Genomic DNA, 19306 nt, shown 5'->3' on the forward strand with positions numbered 1-19306 from the left:
CACCACAAAAAGAGCTGCTATAAATATTTTTGTACAAATCAGTCCTTTTCCCTTTCTTTTGGATGTCTTTGGGACATAGACCTAGCATAAGAATTGCCAGATTGCATGGTATGCAGATTTTTGTATCCCTTTGAGGATAGTTCCAAATGGCTCCCCAGAATAGTTGGATCAGTTCACAACTCTGCCAACAGTGCACTAAGGTCCCAATTTTCCACATCCTCTTCAACATCCAATATTTTCCTTTTTCATCATGTTAGCCAATTTGATAGGCGTGAGGTGGCACATCAGAGTTGTTTTAATTTTTTAAATTTAATTTGTTTTAATTTTTAATTTCTCTAATCAATAGTGATTTAGAGCATTTTTTCATATGCCTATAGATAGCTTTGATTTCTTTGTCTGAAAACTGTCTGTTCATATCCTTTGATCATTTGTCAATTAGAGAATGACTTGTATTTTCATAAATTTGACTCAATTCATATATTTTAGAAATGAGGGCTTTATCAGAGATACTTGTTGCAAAAATTTTTCCCCATTTTTCTGCTTTGGTTATGATTTTGCTTGAATTGGTTTTGTTCATGCAAAAACTTAATTTTACATAATCAAAATGATCTATTTTACATTTTTTAATGCTCTCATATATCTTCTCTGGTTCTAAATTTTTCCGTTTTCCCCGAATCTGATCTATAAATTATTCCATGCTCTCTTAATTTGCTTATGGTATCAGCTTTTTATGTGTAAATAATATACCCACTTTGACCTTATCTTGGTATATGGTGTGACATGTTGGTCCATACCTAGTTTCTTCTATGTTGTTATCAAGTTTTCCCAGCAGTTTTTGTCAAACAATGAGTTTTTGTTCCAAAAACTTGGATGTTTGGATTTATCATATACTAGATTACTGTGTTTATTTACTATAATGTAATTTGTACTTAATCTCTACCACCGATCCACCACTGTATTTCTTAGGCAGTACCAGATTGTTTTGATAATTACCACTTAATAATTTTCTTCATTGATTACCTTGATATTCTTGAGCTTTTGTTCTTCTAGATGAATTTTATTATTTTTATAGGTCTATAAAGTATTTTCTTTTGATGGCTTGATTGGATAGCACTTAATAAATAGTTTAATTTGGGTAGAATTACCATTTTTATCTCTTTTGTTGAGGGGGGAAGGCAGAGCAATTGGGGTTAAGTGACTTGCCCAAGGTCACACAGCTAGTACATATGTCAAGTATCTGAGGCCAGATTTGAACTCAGGTCCTCCCGACTCCAGGGCCAGTGCTCTACTCACTGCACCACCTAGCTATCCCTAGAATTGCCATTCGTTTTTACATTGGCTTGGCCTACCCATGAGCAATTAATATTTTTCCAGTTGTTTAGGTACAACTTTATTTGTCTGGAAAGTGTTTTATAGTTGTGTTCATATAGTTCCTGGTTGTGTCTTGGAGGGTAGACTACCAAGTATTTTATGTTATCTATCTATAGTTATTTTAAATGGAATTTCTTTTTCTATCTCTTGTTGCTAGACTCTGTTGGTCACATATGGAAATGCTAATGATTTATGGGGGTTTATTTCATATCATGCAACTTTGCTAAAGTTGTTAATAATTTCAAGTAGTTTTTGGTTGATTTTCTAGGATTTTCTAAATATAACAATATATCATCTGCAAAGAGTAGTAGTTTTGTTTCCCCATTGCCTATTCTAATTCCTTTAATTTCTTTTGCTATACCTAACATTTCTAGTGCAATATTAAATAATGGAGGTGATAATAGGCATCCTTGCTTCACCCCTGATTATATTGGGAAGGCTTCTAGCTTATCTAAATTAAAGATAATGTCTGATGATGGTTTTAGATAAATGTTAGTTATCATTTTTAAGGTAAGCTCCATTTATTCCTATGCTCGGTAGTATTTTTAATAAGAATGAGTGCTGTATTTTGTTAAAGATTTTCTTCTGCAACTATTGAAATCATCATACGATTTCTATTGGTTTTGTTATTGATATGGCCAATTATGCTAATAGTTTCCTAATATTGAACCAGCCCTGTATTCCTAGTATAGATCCCACCTGGTCATAATGTACGATCCTTGTGATATATTGCTGTAATCTCTTTGCTAGTATTTTATTTAACATTTTTGCATCAACACTCATTAGGAAAATTGCTCTATAATTTTCTTTCTCTGTTTTGGCTCTTCCTGGTTTGAGTATCAGCACCACATTTGTGTTGTAAAAGGAATTTAATGGGACTCTGTTTATTTAAATGTTTGGTAGAATTCACTTGTGAATCCATCTGGTGCTGGGAATTTTTTTCTTAGGAAGTTCATTGATGGCTTATTTAATTTCTTTTTCTAAGACTGGGCTATTTAACTATTTTATTTCTTCTGTTAACCTGGGTAATTTTTATTTTTGTACATACTCATCCATTTCATTTAGATTATCAAATTTATTGCCATATAATTGGACAAAATAGCTCTTAACAATTGTCTTAATTTCCTCTAAAGGTGTTAATAGTCAAAGTTGTGAAATTTGTAAGATAAATTTTGTAGCTAACAAACAATTCCCTATCACATACCAATCAGTAGTATCATTGGTCTAGATGAAAGAAATAGCATAAATATTTTCACCTCAGTGACTTATGATCTATATTTTTCATAGATAGTGTAGATACCTGAAAGTAATAAATTGTTCATAGAACTTTTCATTTGAAAGAACATTGGAGTTTGGCATTTTCAACCACCTGAAGCATTGCTCATAACGTTATTATTTGCTCTCTGTTTTTTTGTCATTGTTTGTATTTCAGTTATAAGTTTGAAATATTTAAGATCCTCAGAAATTAAAATGGGAGATTGATTTTTGTGTCCTGGCCATTTAAATATGTGTATGTATGTGTGTATGTATGTATACATGTTAGATATACACGTACTCAGTATACATGCATGTATATATGTGCATATGTGTGTAGATACTTATGTGTGTTTACATACGTTTAAATATAGATATCCGTATATCTACATGTATTTATGTATATGTATGTGTATGTGTGTGTATACCAAGTATTTCGTATAAAAGCTTTTGATTTTTTTTTCCCTAGATCAAGTGCACTTGGGACCTCGTGAGTGGGGGTGGTGGCTGGAGCTACTTTACACAGAAAGATTTTTTTTTGTTTTTTCCTGCCCTAGTAGTACCTTCTGATCTTTATCCATCCAGCAACCTCATAAAGTCATTTGACAGAAATCTAACTAGGGGACTGCCCACCTCAGTTTTTTTTTTTTTTTTTTTTTTTTTTTTACCTCTCTTGAAGCATCACTAGAGGTGCATTTAGAAATAAGGAGTTGTAACGAGATTGCTCATTCTGGCCATTGAAAGCACTAGCCCAATACAATAGCCTGTGGTATTTTTATGGAAAGGCCCTCCTAATTCCTAAGGAGGCCTTCATGATTGACCATATAAGGTAAAGCACTTCATCCTTGTGCTCTAGCCAATTACACCAGAGTAAGTCCTGTCCCAATTAACCACTGCTCTACCTGCTGCTCCTTTAGGAAGCCAACATGGCTAAGGAATTGACTATTTCAGTGGAAACTGGTGAGGCTGCATTTTAGCTTCAATGTAAATTCCACAAACATGCCAAGTAGCTGCCACACTCAAGGCACTGGGCTGGGTTTTGTGGACACAATTACAAAAAGACAGAAGTACCTACCCTCAGGAATTTCACATTTTTACTAGGAGGAATGTAACATGTACAGAAATAAGTGAAAACAAGGTAAGTCAAAAGCGGAAGTGGGGGACTTGTGGACCTAAACTAAACCTTCAAGGGAAAAGATGATTCTCCAAAGCAAAGATGAGATTGTAGTCATTCCCAAGCATAGTTAGGGTTTTGTGAAAATACACAAAGGTGGGAAATGAAACTCTGAGTTCAGGGAAAAGCTAGTAATCCAGTTTGATTTGGTATAGTTCGTGAAGGTGAAAAATGTGAAATACCTTTGGAAAAGTAACAGATCATGAAGGACTTTAATTGTTCATTCTAGTACCTTCCTATTGTAATTTAATTCCTGTTTATCCTATACATAACTCACTTTGTATAATTCATTTACATGTTGCTTTGCCACAATAGATTGTAGGCTCCCTGAGGTCAGAGGCTATCTTTTGCCTCTTAGCAAAGGGCCTGACACATAACAGGCATTTGATAATTATTTATTGATTGATTGGATTGCCATACTCTTTTGTTTTATCCTAGAGACTACATGGATCATGTAAGTAAATTACTAGTAATCAAGTCCCCAGTGTTAGACTAGACTCATATTCAGCATCAGCAACATAGTTTAATCTGAAAATACCCTCAGTTCCTTGTCTCTGATGGTTCTGAGTCCCACTAGCAGGGAGCATTGTGTGCCTCTGCCTTTGTCTATTACAGACAATTTTTCTGGTTGTTCTGTGTTCCCATTAGCAGTAGAAATTTAACTAACTTGGTCAGGCCTCCCAGGATCCAGATTGAACTCACAAACCATACCAGCTTTGTAACTTCATCCAAAAATAATAAAGGTTGAAGGCCACCCAGAATATAACCCACATAAATAGCATACATTTGACCCACTGTCTCTAGTGTTTCTAAGACACTATTTATGCCAGCCCTCAATTGCCTTTGTCTCCTTAAAAGCCCAAGTTCTCTAGCTTAAACTTACAGAGTAACATTGAGATCCTCTTTTTATCATTACTTCTCCAAATTAAGATCAAGAGAATAGTTATTAGTATTCTCCTTCCCCCAAAACTAGTAGCAGCCCCTAAATTGTAATAGTAATATATCAGTGCTTCTGCATGGACTACATACTTTAAGTCATAAAATCAACTTAGAGAGCAAGCATCAATATAGCTAGGCATGTTCTTTATCCGCTACTGTTCTCACTCCTATGAGACAGCAGGGGCTGTCAACATCCAGGACAATTGGCATCCATTTGACCAGAGACCAAGAAACAAAATAGATCTTGATTGTCATTTTCATTCATTCATAGAATCATAGAATCTCAGATTTGTTAAAATACCTCAAAGACTACCTATTCCCCCTCTCCAGCACTCTTGACAAATAGTCTTTTAGCCCTTGCATAAAAACTTCTAGTGATGGGAAACTTGCTACCTCCTTAGACAACCCATTTAAAAATTCCTAATTATTAGGAAGGGCAGCTAGGTGGCACAGTGGACAGAGACTGGGCTTGGAACCAGGAAGATTCATCTTCATGCTTTCAAATCTAGCCTCAGATACTTACTAGCTGTATGACAGCTGGATAAGTCTCTTAACCATGCTTGCCTCAGTTTCTAATCTGTACAATGAGCTGGAGAAGGAAATGACAAACCATTCTAGTATCTTTGCCAAGAAATTGCCAAAATGGGATATGGAATATGACTGAAAGGACTCAGCAACAATTATTAGGAAGATTTTGAGTTAGAATGAATTGGTGGCACTGTGGATAAAGTGCTGGGCCTGGAGTCAGACCTGAGATTAAGTCTAGCCTCAGGCATTTACTTTCTGTGAGACTTTGGACAAGTCACTTAAAAAATATGTATATATACCTATATATATATAATCTTTTTATATAATCTTTTTGCCTCAGTTTCCTCAATTGTAAATAGGAATAACAAAAGCAACTATCTCACAGGGTTGTGTGATATTTGTATTTAAATAGGATATTTTTATTTTTAAAAAGTATTTTGCAGTACCTAGCATGTAGTAGGTACCATATAAATGCCTGGTCCCCTCTTTTCCTCTTTCTTCCCCTCCCCTTGCTCATTTATATCAAACCAAAACCTTCTTCTGAAATTTCCACACATTGCTTATAGTTTTACCCTCTAGAGTTAAAATGAACAACCCTTTTCACTCTTTTTCATGATAGCCCCTCAGATACTTTTACGTTGAAAGTAAATCTCATCTGCAGGCTAAACATCTCTAATTCCTCCAACATATCCCCATATGGCATTATCTTGAAGACCAACTCTACCCTGTTCACAGCCCTTACAAATGCTATCCAGCTTGTCAATATTCCTTCTAAAATATGGCAACCAGAACTGAACACAAACAATACTCTAGATGAGATTACAGATTTAGAAGAGAAAGGAACTGTTTAAGGCCATTAGAGCTGAGGAAATTGAGATTTAGAGAAATTATCTAACTTGCATAAAGTCACATGCATCTGAGTTAAGATTAGAACCCAGGATCTCAGACATGAGAGTCAGTGCTATTGCTACCTTTACCACTTCCTCTCTAGATAGCATTTAGATAGTCTGGAATGCTATGCTTCTCTTAATGCAACATAAAATTACATTATTTCTTTTGGCTGACACATCCTATGTCAAGGACACTGTTTATAATCCATTAAAACTCCATGCTTTTTTTAACTGAGGAACTATGTCTCTCCCATCTTGTGCATGTAAAGTTGTTTCATTAATTTTGCACATTATAAACATAGCATGACATGACATGCTAATACAGACGTGAAAGAAAATACGAAGCATAGTCCCTACCCTTCAGTACCTCACAACCTGCTTGGTGAAACCATTAAATAGTCATGTGAAGAAAATGCAAAATATGAATGATACATGCAAAAGTGCTAAAGAAACTGAGAGAAAAAGGGATTAATGTAAAGATGGGACAAGATGGTCTTTGAGATCAGTTCTAGCTCTGAGAGAAATATAGTAGATACTATAGAAGTGTTTATTTCCTTCTCCCTCCCCCACTCCTTTCTGTATGTCCTGGGAATAGTTCCCATCCGAAAGTGAATATTCTTCTTCTCACTTGGAATGTCTTTTTCCCTAATCTCTTTATCCCATAGTTAAAGATCCAGTTTATAGCACCATGATCATAGAGTGGGGAAATGGGACTAAAAAGCAAAATTTCGCTTTAAGGTCTGTTTAGTTGATATGCACCAAACTTGTATATCGTGAGATATGTACAGTTTGGATTTTCCCTTCCACTCATTTCTTCTCAGATTGCATTTCCAAGAATAGATTTTGAGTGCTTTAAGATCCCATTTCTGCTTCTGATTGAATTCCTTATCAGAAGTTGAAATTGGAGAGCCATACTTGGGGGATTGCAGGTGATACTATTCCTTTCCTCCCTAAGTACACCATCCTTGTATCCATTTCTATCCATCAGATAGCTTTCACAAGCAAGGAAAGCTGGCTTTATTTCAAAAATTGCATCTAGTTAAGCATTAAAATTCTAAAGAAAAGAGTAACAAGTTAAAGATAGTTTTTGCCATTTCCTTTTTTCCTGAGCTTTTATATTCTCTCATATAGGAAAAAAAGACTCCTTTTCCCTTTTGTATGAAGTAAATACAAATCTCTCTATCCTAAGATAAGGCTTTCAATATTACAGGGCAAGAGAGTAGATACAAATTCTATTTAAATGGGATTGAGTGTCTGTCAACAAAAATGAATTTCTTTGAAAGGTATGAAGGGGTTGTGTATGATTGAGAAGAATAGCAATTATATATTAATTCTTAAAGGACAATAGTTTGAAAATCCCCTCCACTGGCATAGGTTTCAACCCCTCCACTTCTTAGTAGACAGTTTTCATACTGTGCTGTTGATTTTTTAAAAAGTACAAAACTTCTGGAATCTTTCTATTCTGAATTCCAGCCCTACCTCATCAACTTCCAGTAAGATATTTCCAACTATAGGCATGCTGTAGGTGTCTCACACTCTACATATCCAAAGCATTTGAAAGCAGATTCTTTCCTTGCCAAGCCCATCGGACAATTTTCTGAATTTATCTATTACTGTCAAGATCACCACTGTTCTTCTAGTCACCCACATTAACACCTCCAGCATCCTTCTCAGCTTCTTGGTCTCACCTACTCCATATATACATTCTATTGCCAAATTTTGGTATTTCCACATTGCTCACATGTTGCTTCTGCATTTACATGGCCACTACCTAGGAGGTCCTCCTCCCCTCTCTCCTAGGCTATTTCCTTAGCTTTCTAATTGAACTTCCTGCTTTAAGTTTCTCCATTCTCTAACCTATCCTCTATAAAACACACACACACACACACACGCACACGCACACGCACACGCACACACTCCGTAAACCCCAGTTGCTGCCTATTACCTCCAGATAAAATATGAACTCTTTATCATTTAAGCTCTTTACAAACTGGCTCCATCTTGTCTGTCTTGCTTTGTTACATATCCCTTCCATCCCTTAACTCTGTAGTCCAGCCAGAATGCTCTGGTTGTTCTTCATGCAAGCCTTTCCAACTACTGCCTTCATGTCTTTGTACTTGTTGTCCCTCACACCAAGAATGCCCGTTCTCCACACATTGACCTTTCAGAGTCTCTTATTTCCTTCATGACTCAGCCCAAATGCACCTTATACATTCAGCTTCCTCCACAAAGTCAGTAAACAAACATCTATTAAGCTCTTACTTTGTGTCTGGCCCTGTGCTAAATGCTGGACATGCAAAGAAAGGCAAAAAGAATCCCCTATCCTCAAGGAGCTGACATTTTGATTTGAGAAATAACATGCAAATAACTTTATGCATGCAAAATACATACGATGTAAAATGGGCGATAATTTCAAAGGATAGGCCCTAGTACTTGAGGGAGGGGGACTGCAAATTCTTCTTGTAAAAGGTGGGATTAGGACTGAGTCTGGAAGCAAGCCAGAAGGCAGAGGTGAGGAGGAATTGCTTTCCAGGTATGGGGGTCAGGAAGTGAAAAGGCAAGGAGTTGTAGGTAGAGTGTAATGTTCGAACATAGTAAGAAAACCAATGTCACTAGATTGAGAATTAAACTGAGGAGAATAAACTATAAGAACATTTAAAAAGTGTGAATGTTGTACAGGTTGGTTAAATTGGTTAAAAACCAATTGGAGAATGTTATATTTGACCGTAGAGGCAATAGAGAGACATGGGAGTTTATTTAGTAGGAGACTGATGTTGTCAGACCTATGTATTGAGGTATCTTTGGCCACTGGAGAGGGGAATAGATGTAGCCATGGGGCTTTTATATACCTATGTATGCACATGTAGTCTCCTTATTAGAATATAAGGTCCTCTAAGGCAGACACTATATTGTTCCTATCTTTGCATAGCCAACACTTTAGTACTCTACCTGGCACATAGTAGTTATTAAATCTATGCTTGTTGATTGACTGATTGGTGGATAGATTGGCACCCAGAACTGAGCACAATATTCCATGATATAATATACCTCATTGTGTATGGTGGGGATAGTCAGAAATTCCAACTCATTCCACTGTTGGTACTTTGTAATGAGATTTTGTCGTATAAGGTTTAAACTTATAAAACTTCCATTGTCTAAGACCTAGAAGTAGCTTCTCTAGTAACCTCAATTAAACCAAGAAACCAATTTAAGTCAATGGTTGAGAAGAGCACAGCTAGGCAGTATAGTGGAAAGACCTCAGTGGAATCAGGAAAGACCTGAGTTCAAATCTAACTTCAGACATTTAGTAGCTTTGTGACCTGGGTAAGTCACTTAAACTCTGTCTGCTTCGTTTTCCTCTATGTAAAATGGGGCAGCAATGATATCTACCTTGCAAGATTGGTGTGAGGATCAAATAAAATAAAATTTGTAAAACTCTTTGTAAATATTAAAGCATAATATAAATGCTTGGTATTATTTAGAGATTAAAGAGTTCTCTTGTTAGTGAATTAAAGAGCAAGTCATGTGATGGGTTCTCTAGAGCTAAAATCACAGAATTAAGGGTGAATCATATGAATTATAGATGGAACGTATCTTAGAAACAACATAATTTAACCCCCGCATTTCATAAAGAGGAAATTTCAATGCAGAGACTAAGTGGTTTGATTTGATAAGGGTCACACATATAGTAAGGCGTTTGGGGGTAGGGGTAAGAGACACAGTCTCCTGACTCTGAACATAGTACCAAATGCACGGCCCTGTCCACTCCACGCTGATTCTGGCTGAATGTTATTTTTATTCAGTTTTTGTTTATTATGGAGCAAAAGCAAAGGGAAACTATGTAAAATAAATAGGTAATGATGAATGCTGATTGTTTTAATGTTTTCTATTTGGATTTTGGCACCTAGTACCCAGAACTTACTCACTAAATAGTTGTTGAATTTGAACTTGTCATCTAGAATTTTTTAAATAAGTCTTTCCATTCCATTCCCCTAGTATGGCATTAGAAGCTATAGCGTATTAGCCAATTAATGGTATGTGTAATAGCTATACTAGTACCATACCTGACAATTCCAGAATACTAATTATTGCTCACCTGCATCCCTAAATAGAGATTTCCTCCACATTACACCTTACACAGTGGCAAAACTCTCATTTGACCTTCTTCTGGGCTTTTAGCCTATAATCACCATTAAATCATTCATTAAAGCTGTGGTTTTCTTACCTACATGAGTCATCATCTTTTCACTCATCCATCCATTCAACAAGAAATTACTAAGTGCTTACTTTGTGCGTGTTATTATACTAGATTCCTTGGATACAAAGACAGTACAAAAAAAAAACCAGTTCTTGCCCTAGAGAAGCTTACATTATAGTGAGGGATGGGAAGGGTAGGGGAACAACATTATTTACAGATAAGGAAAGAGAGAGAATACTTACAACCTGAGGAATCAGGAAAAATTCCCTGTGGGACATAGAAACTAAAATGAAACTTGAAGGAAGATAATCGTAAGAGACAAGGTTGAGGAGGGAGTGCATTCCAAGATGTGATCTGCTTGCTGAAAAGTAAAAGTCAATATTCAAAGCATTAAATCTAGGGATTGGCTTATATAGGCAGTTGCCTAAATGGTATCATTTGAAGGGTCCAGAAAGACCAAACTGCCCCAAAACATCTTTACTGAAGTCCCATCATTCAGGGAAAAATGAGGCATGGATGGATTACTTTATTGCAGCCTCAGAGGAACTTTCCTTCCACTTTTTCTGATTCCTTGATTTTATCAGAAAATTGTTTCAGTTTTCACATTTCCAAGCTAGCTTCCCAATGTTAAATTGATTACTTGTGACTATGGAGTTTGCGTTTCTATAAAAGCAACCTCTTTGGAAAATAAGATGCTGAGAATGATATACATAATCATCAGAAAAATAAAAACACATTCTTAATTCAATTAGATTACTGAGTTAGTAGGTTAATGATGATGCATTTATGATTTCATTTAATTGGATTGTTTTGTTCCTTTGGAGAGAGAAGGGTTCTTGTTTTTTAGCTCCTTTAAGATGAGTTTTGATGGGGAAAGGAGAATGTAGGTGTCCTTTTGGAGCATATTGTACTAGTAGAATGTTTTTGTATCATTTTCTCAACGATCCTATTTATAGTTAATTGCTTTTGTCCTATAATTGCTTAAGTCATGCTTCTCTAAGAGTTAGTTCAGAATCAGCTGGTCTATAATGAGTTAAGTCCAGAAGTCCTAGTCTCCTGCTAATCACTGATCTGTTCTTGCTGCAAGGAATTAAACTGACCTTGGAGAATATGTGTGAACAAAAGAGAGTTGGACCTGATATCTTTGCACTGCTAAGCTATCCTTCGGATGTCTGGTTTACTGTCCAAAAAAGTATTAACGGTAACCTCAAAGATGGACTTGAATAATGAGCTGTTCTTAGTCAAAGGGAAAGAAGGAGGAGGTTGTTGCTAGCCCCCATTACCAGACTTCCAACCAGTCATGTTGTTCCCTCCACCTCAGCTTTGCCTCAGTTATGTCATGATGTTACCTACTCTGTTCTGTTGTTTGACCTGTAACCCCCAAAATCCCATAAAAGAAAACTACCCCCCTCATTGAGATTTCAGCTTACTGAGGAAGCCGAGATCCTATTTATTGGTAGATTCCCTCTTTACAAATAAATCGATCATACTTGGAATTTTGTGTCTCAGTTTACCTTATTTTTAACTGTTATACTGGGTTGAATGCCAAAGTGGAGGATTTTGAATGGCTAGAAGGCAAATAAATACTTGAAGAGTGAAAGAGTGAGAAAGTAAGGTGGGAGAGTATCAAAAACAACCATTTTCTGCTTCAGAATCACAGAATTTAGAGATGGAAAGGACTCATCTAGTACTCATCTCGTCCAGGGAATCCCAACTAAAACATACTTGACAAGAGATAACCCAGATTGCTTGAGGACCTCAATTTGAGGTAAATTGGAGGCAGCCTAATTCCAATTTTAAATAGCTCTATTTATTAGAAAGGTTTTTTTTGTTTTTTCCTCCTGATATCAATTCTAAGTTTGCCACTTGGCAGCTCCTACCTCTTGGTCTTGATTCTTCCCTCTGGGAACAAATAGATCACATCTAAACCCTATTCTACAAAGTTATGATACTACTTGATTAATTATCCCATTTGGTCTTTATAAGCTACATTGTTCAGTATTTTCATAAATACAGCCATTTTTGTTAAAAAGGAATGTGAATTCTCTCACATCCCATAAAAACAGACACAGAGCTTTGTCTTGATACTTCCTCTATTTTGTCTCTACTGCTATAATTTATATCTAGTAGCATCCAGGAAAAAAATGTGATGTCTGGGTTGCTTCTGATACTGTTTCAGTAAGTTATGTACTTTTTTTGTTATCATGTTTTTCCCCCTATCGAGGTAAATTGATTTACATGAAACCATCTGCACATTTTCCACTCTCGATAGTTCTATGAAAATAAGCAAACATTTACATGACAATTGGCCACAATCGGGCGCATGTCAGTCTATAGGCACAAAATAGCAAAGCTAAATGATCTACTTTAAGAATTAAACCTACTTTGATCTTTTTAACCACCCACTAACTAAACCACTAGTCACAAGTATCATGTAACAAATCTAATTGGTTGCATTTTAACACATTGACTAACTTTGATGCCATTAGTGGTCTTTATGAGATATAGAGTAAAAATGTCAAACAGTATCTCTCATTTAATGATGAAGCACATGGTAAGATTTGAAGGTTTTTTTTTTCTAAAAAAGCATTATGAAGTCACAACATATCCTTTAAAGTTTTCACATTATTATCACAGCTGTCTTGATTTTGTTAATATGTGAAACCAAGAATCATAGGACCTCAAAAATCACAAAAGTTATATTCTTAAATTTATTGCATATCGTGTAATCTTGAATATGGGGAAACCTTAGCAACCATCTCTAGAATTTTAAAAATTATCACTAGCTGAAAATTATGAAAAAGAAAACATATATGTATTATATATATACATATATATGTGTATATATGTGTGTATATATATATATATATATATATATATATATATATAGAGAGAGAGAGAGAGAGAGAGAGAGAGAGAGAGAGAGGGAGACGGAGAGGGAGAGGGAGAGAGAGAGAGAGATGGGGGGAGGGCAGGGAAAGTGAGGGGAGGTGAGAGTAGAGACAGACACAATAATGCAAAATTCTTTACATGTCCCCATGCTTACTTCTTACTAGCCAGCCCAGCACCAAGTAGAATCTTCATACTTGAAATAACTTGCAGACTATAGTGACAAGTAATGCTGTATCCTTTATTAAATTTCCTGTTGTCATGTTGGGATTAGTTTTTGGTACAGTGTTCCTTGGTGACATAGCAGTCTCTTCTAGTCAGTCTAAGGTCCTTTGTAAAGCTGAAATTTAGTAAATGGCAAGTCTGTATCCGTTCTGTGTTGTTACTGATTTTATTAACCTTAGAATCAAGAGTATTATTTACACTCTGATTTTAAGGACAGTAGTACAGAGTAGGGTAGGCACCAATTTGGAATGCTTTCAGAGAATGGTTGTTGCAGAAGCAGTTATTTTATTCTGCACTGTAGAAAGCCTGGGTACGTGACAGGGGAGCCCCAGAACTCTTTGTAGCTAGATGTTCTATGTTGGCTATGCTTCTGTGCCGGTGAGCTCACTGGATCCTTCTGCCAAGACACAATCAGGACCAGCAATCTATAATAATGGTAATGCCAATGATGTATGTTGATGCTTTTAATTCTGTAGTTTCTCCCTTCCAAAAAACCCAAAGTACCATGGCCCAGAGAATTTCCATCTCTCTATCTGAGCATGAAGACTAATCTCTTCCATACTTCAAGAAACCTTTCAGTATATCTTAGAGATAAATGTTGACAATGCTGTAGAAAAACTGTCAGAATGTTTCCATTCAGCATATTATATGTGCTTTCTTACCAGGGACTGATGGACTCTTTAATGACAAGGGCATTCTCTTAGTTAGCCTGACAGGAGGGGGAAAAACAGGTAATGATTTCAACTTTTAAAAGATTTATCATATACAATTATTGCCAAGTGAAGTGAATGGACTGGATTTTTGTATGAGGAAGATATTTTAAGGGTTATTTTCCTTCTGTTACCAGGAAATAGCTCTTTAAATTTCCTGCTTATATGATGGATATGGAAGAAATCAATAAGGTTTGGAATTGCCACTTCCCAGAAACATCAGAGAAGAAATACTAAATTTGTTTTATCAATCCAATTTTTTTTTGTTTTCAGTAGAATTCTTAGTTTTTACCTGTTTTTAAATATATATGTATAGTTATACATATAAACACATATATACATATATGTGAGGATATATGTATGTAAATACACATACATACACATGTGTGTGTGTATATATATATATATGTGTGTGTGTGTGTGTATGTATCTGTGTATGTGTGTATATCTATCTATATCTCTTACAATTAAGGGTTTCCGCAGATGTCTCTTTTAAAAGCCCAGAAAAGACAACTTGAATTCATTATGAATGAGGCAAGAATGAATTAAAATCATAGCCTTTGATTGTATTTACAGGGAGAGAGAGTGGGGGAACACTCAAGCATGTGGATTACACAGTTCTACATTCACCAAGTTTTCCAAGTGTTGCCTGTACTTGTCGCCTACTCGGTTTTACTGCTGCTTGGGTGAGAAAAGAGTCATAATGTACTGTGGGGGTGTGCAAGAGATGGAGAAAATTACAACTCCTGAGGCTATTGCAAAATGTGCCACTTATTTGGTAATAATAATTATATGTAATGCCATAAAAATAGAACCCAGATTACTTCAGTCTCTGAGTATCATTTGGGAGGAAAAATAAACCTTTCAGATAAGCATTTTCCTCCTCAGGTAAAGGTTACAGCTGCCTCTGTTGTGCCCACCATCTAAAATATCATAATCAGGAGTATATATGATGGGAGGAAGTAAAAAAAGGATATATGAACAGTATTGCATGACATTTATATTCCAGCTTTATCATTACCACCTCCTTTCAAAGCTTGCTATGTTGAGGGGAAAAAACGAAACTTGGCCTTTGAAACTTCTGTGCCTCCACAATGATTTTGAGCGGTATTCATCTGGAAATTGCTTTTTGCATTTTTTTTATAGTAAGCTATTTCAGGTTAAATTTTATTATAATTTAAGCTGAAGATCAGATGTTCTTATGTTAAGTCAAACATAGCAAACTATATTACTTAAGGGGAGACAACAAAATTTTGAAAATAAGTCCAATGCCTTACTAGCATCTGGTTTGCAAAATTTCAGTAAAACTTCAATTAAACAGAATTCAACAACCTAGAACCATAAAGTCCTCTTTTTGAAAGGGCAGGGTTGACAGGCCAACCTAGGGAAAGCCATCACCACTGAAAAGACCTGAATTCTCATAGCATTCAAGGAAACATACTACTTTGTAGCTAAACTCTATTGAAAAGGCTCTAAGTTGTTGAAAAATCCTCAACCCCTAGTTCCAAACTATTTTAAGCATAAAATACCCTTTTAAATTTCAAACAATTTCACTAAATTCCACACGACATAATATTTGTACAATTTTGAGTCTACAAATTCAGAAAATTCATGATGATAAAAAACTACCATGAATTCTGTAATACCTTTAATTTATACTTTATTAATCACAACAGAATTGAACTGAATTCAGTAATCATACTATTTTTAAGGAACCAGTAGTACAAAGACAAATATGAGATGGTTTCTGTCCTCAGAAAGCTTATATTCTAATGGGGGGGATGCATCAGGTAATAATGATAAGATGATGATAAAGATGGTGATGGTGATGATGGCAATAACAAAATAATAAAAACAAGTGAATTTGAGGTAAGAGAGAAAACTAAATATTGAGGGGGGAGAGGGAAGGCTTCATGGAGGAGGTTAAAACCTTACCTGAACCTCTGAAGGAACATAAGGATTCTGAAAAGCAGAGATTAGTAAAAAGGGCCTTTGGGGCACCAATGGGGAATGGAATATATACATAAGTGGAGGCAAGAGGTAGAATGTTGAATGCTGGGAAGATCTAGCAGCTCAATTGGACCAAAAGATAGACTATATGAAGAGACATAATGTGACAGAGTTGTATGATCTTTTGGTTAGTGCCAGATTGTGGAGGGCCTAAAAAGTCAGACTAGGATGTCATTTTTATCCTAAACTCAACAAAGAACCACTGAAAGTCTTTAACTAGGAGAGTGCCACGGTCAGATATGTGCCTTAGAAAGAGTATTTAATTAAAGATGTGAGTCAAGAAGAACAATTAGAAGACAACATTCAAAAAAGAAGAGGGGAGGGTGTAATGAGGGTATAAATAGAGTGGTGGCCATCTGAGTGGAAAGGATAGGAAATGGATTCAGGAGACATAGAGGTGAAATAGACAGAATTGACACCTGATCAGATATGAAGAGGGCAAGGAGGAGTCAAGGGTGACTGATGTTACAAATCAGAATGACTGGGAGAATGATGGTAGCCTCAACAGAAATAGAGAAGTTTGAAAAGGCAGGAGGTTGGAGGAAGAGATGGTAAGTTTCCCTACATATGCAGTCTTCTGCTATTATAATGTAGAGAAATTTTATTTTAAAAGAAATTTTCAGAATATCCCTGGGTTAATACAGTTTAATCTAAACTTAAACATAAACTTCTTTACCATCTATATCTTCAACTGGGTAATGTGATTTTTTATGTTCTTAATAATCATATCGTATAAGATAGAATAAAGATTTCCCTTTCTCTAGAGTATTTTGCTTGCCATGGCAAGAAATTACATTAAGACATTTGGGAAAGAAGTTCAAGGATAGTTGAAACAAAAAGAGCTTCAGTATTTTGAACCCACAAACTACATAATGTGCTTTAGAACAATATATAGATTGGCTATATTTTCCATAGTTTTCAAACTATTTTTTCATCTGTACAAATAACTACTTCCCACCATTAGACGTTGCCTCCCTTTATTTCGGAATAAAACTTGGCACTTTGAGCTTGCCTGCCCAGGTAGACACTTTATATTTCATATCTAGGATTATTTTACATTGTACATGTTAAAGATTGAAATTTTCATTTTGTCATACTTAGAAATTCCTTAAATAGTGTTAAAATGTACTTCAAGCTTAGAAATAAGTTCAAATTTTTAAACTTTCTAATAGTCTCTAATAGTCTAAAATATATTTTCTTAGTTCAGAAATTTAACTAACTAGCTCTACATTGCTCTGTAACAATGCTTTTGTATGTTAAAAAATGAATTGTGGTAAATTTGCCCCACAACATTAAACTTAGAATGCATCATCATCTATACTCTGCAGATTTCTGTGACCCCAAATCTAAATGCTCCAGCAATCACTTGGGTTGACAGTAATAAAAATAAAAAGAACAACAAAACAATCAAAATTAATTATTTTGAAATATAATAACCAAGGATGGCCCCATACAAAGAGATCTGAGGAGGCACACCTTTACAAAGGCTGCAGAATGTTCTATGTAAAGTTAGATTTTTTTTTAATTTCTTGGTGACTTTCATTGAAGCTGTTTATTTTTACTTTGTTTTATTCTTATTTATGCACTGGTAAGGGAGGGGGAACACTTGTAAATGTAAGTGATATAAATACAAAAATATCAATAACAATTTTTAAAGCAGCCGCCTGGGGCCAAAACTTAGCCTTCCCATTTTTAGCACCTCTTTAGTGGGCTGGAGTAGAGTGATACCCGAAGCTCTGCCCTTTAAAGAATATTTTCATGTCTTTACATTCTTAGTCATGTATCATATATCTTCTTAACATTTGTATTTTACCATTATTAAAATTAAACTCAGTTGCTCTAATTCCTATCTTATGATTATAAGAGAAAAATAAGGGGTAGTTTAATACAGAGTGAAATGAGGACTGTGATCTACATGTGAAGAGATTAGGGTAAAGTATAACCCAAATGTCTGATAGAGGGGTGCCCCATGAGTTAGTTTAGTCTCTAGATGCAATAGGATTTGTGTCGGTTTCCTACTTACTGCTGCTATAGCTGTAGATAGTTTAGAAAAGTGTCCTAACTTCAGGATATACTTGCCTCCCTTCCTACTCTCATTTGAACTTGGTCAAGGTTCCTCTCACTTCAGTCTAGGGTATAAAATGTGGAACAGTATTTGCACATTAGATTCCAGAAATTGTTCATAAATTCGGTTCTTTAATTTTTTTGAATTCTTCCCTGCTTTAGGTCATCCAAAGGAGACACAATCATATTATAATCTAAAATATCTTAACTACAAGAAATCATAATTGTAAAAGTATGGTTTAAAAAAAGTTTCCCAGGAATGACTACTTGCTCTTCACCCTCTTTGCTGCCTCACACTAGCAACTTCTTGCGTTATCTCCACATTATTTCCCAAATGTACTTTTTCAAGTCTTTCTGGTATCTGAAAGGCTTACAGAGTCACAATAAACTTCCCTTCCCCTACCCCTTTCTTTCCCTTTCCCTCTCTCTCCAATCTCTTTTCCTTTTGCCTTTTTCTTTCTCTCCTTATCTCCCTTCTTCTATTCTCTCCCCTTCTCTTCCTTCATCTCTCCTTCCTTCTCTCTTTTCCTCTCGCTTCTCTCTTCTTTTTCCTCTCCTTTTCTTCTTCCCTTCCTCTCTCTTTCTTCCCTCCCTCTCTCTTTCTTCCCTCCCCCTCCATGGAAGTAAACTATGCTAATCCATTATGTATTTCTAGAAACCCTCCTGAAGATGACAATGAACATTTCCATCAGTTTACATATCTGGTCACTTCCTCTACACCAGAAGTGTCAAACATATGTTGGCCCACAATACTTCCAAGTGCTACCAGAATCAGATTAAAATGTAATTGGAAAATATTTAAAAATATAAAGAGAAATACAATAAAACATAAATGATACTGATAAACAATTTTCTAAGTCATTATGAGGCCCACAGGGCTCCTTATGTACCTTTCAGGGGCTTCTATTTCTATCTCAGTTGGACAATACTGCTCCAGGCAGCCTGTATACGTGTGGGTACAAAGTAAAGTTCTATCCGTATAAACTCAAGAGTTACTACAGATAAAAAAGGAAACAAAATCATGAAAATATAGAGAACAGGCCACTCAACATGT

The sequence above is a fragment of the Trichosurus vulpecula genome, chromosome 1 (genome assembly GCF_011100635.1).
Source record: "Trichosurus vulpecula isolate mTriVul1 chromosome 1, mTriVul1.pri, whole genome shotgun sequence".
In the NCBI taxonomy this organism is placed as follows: Eukaryota; Metazoa; Chordata; class Mammalia; order Diprotodontia; family Phalangeridae; genus Trichosurus; species Trichosurus vulpecula.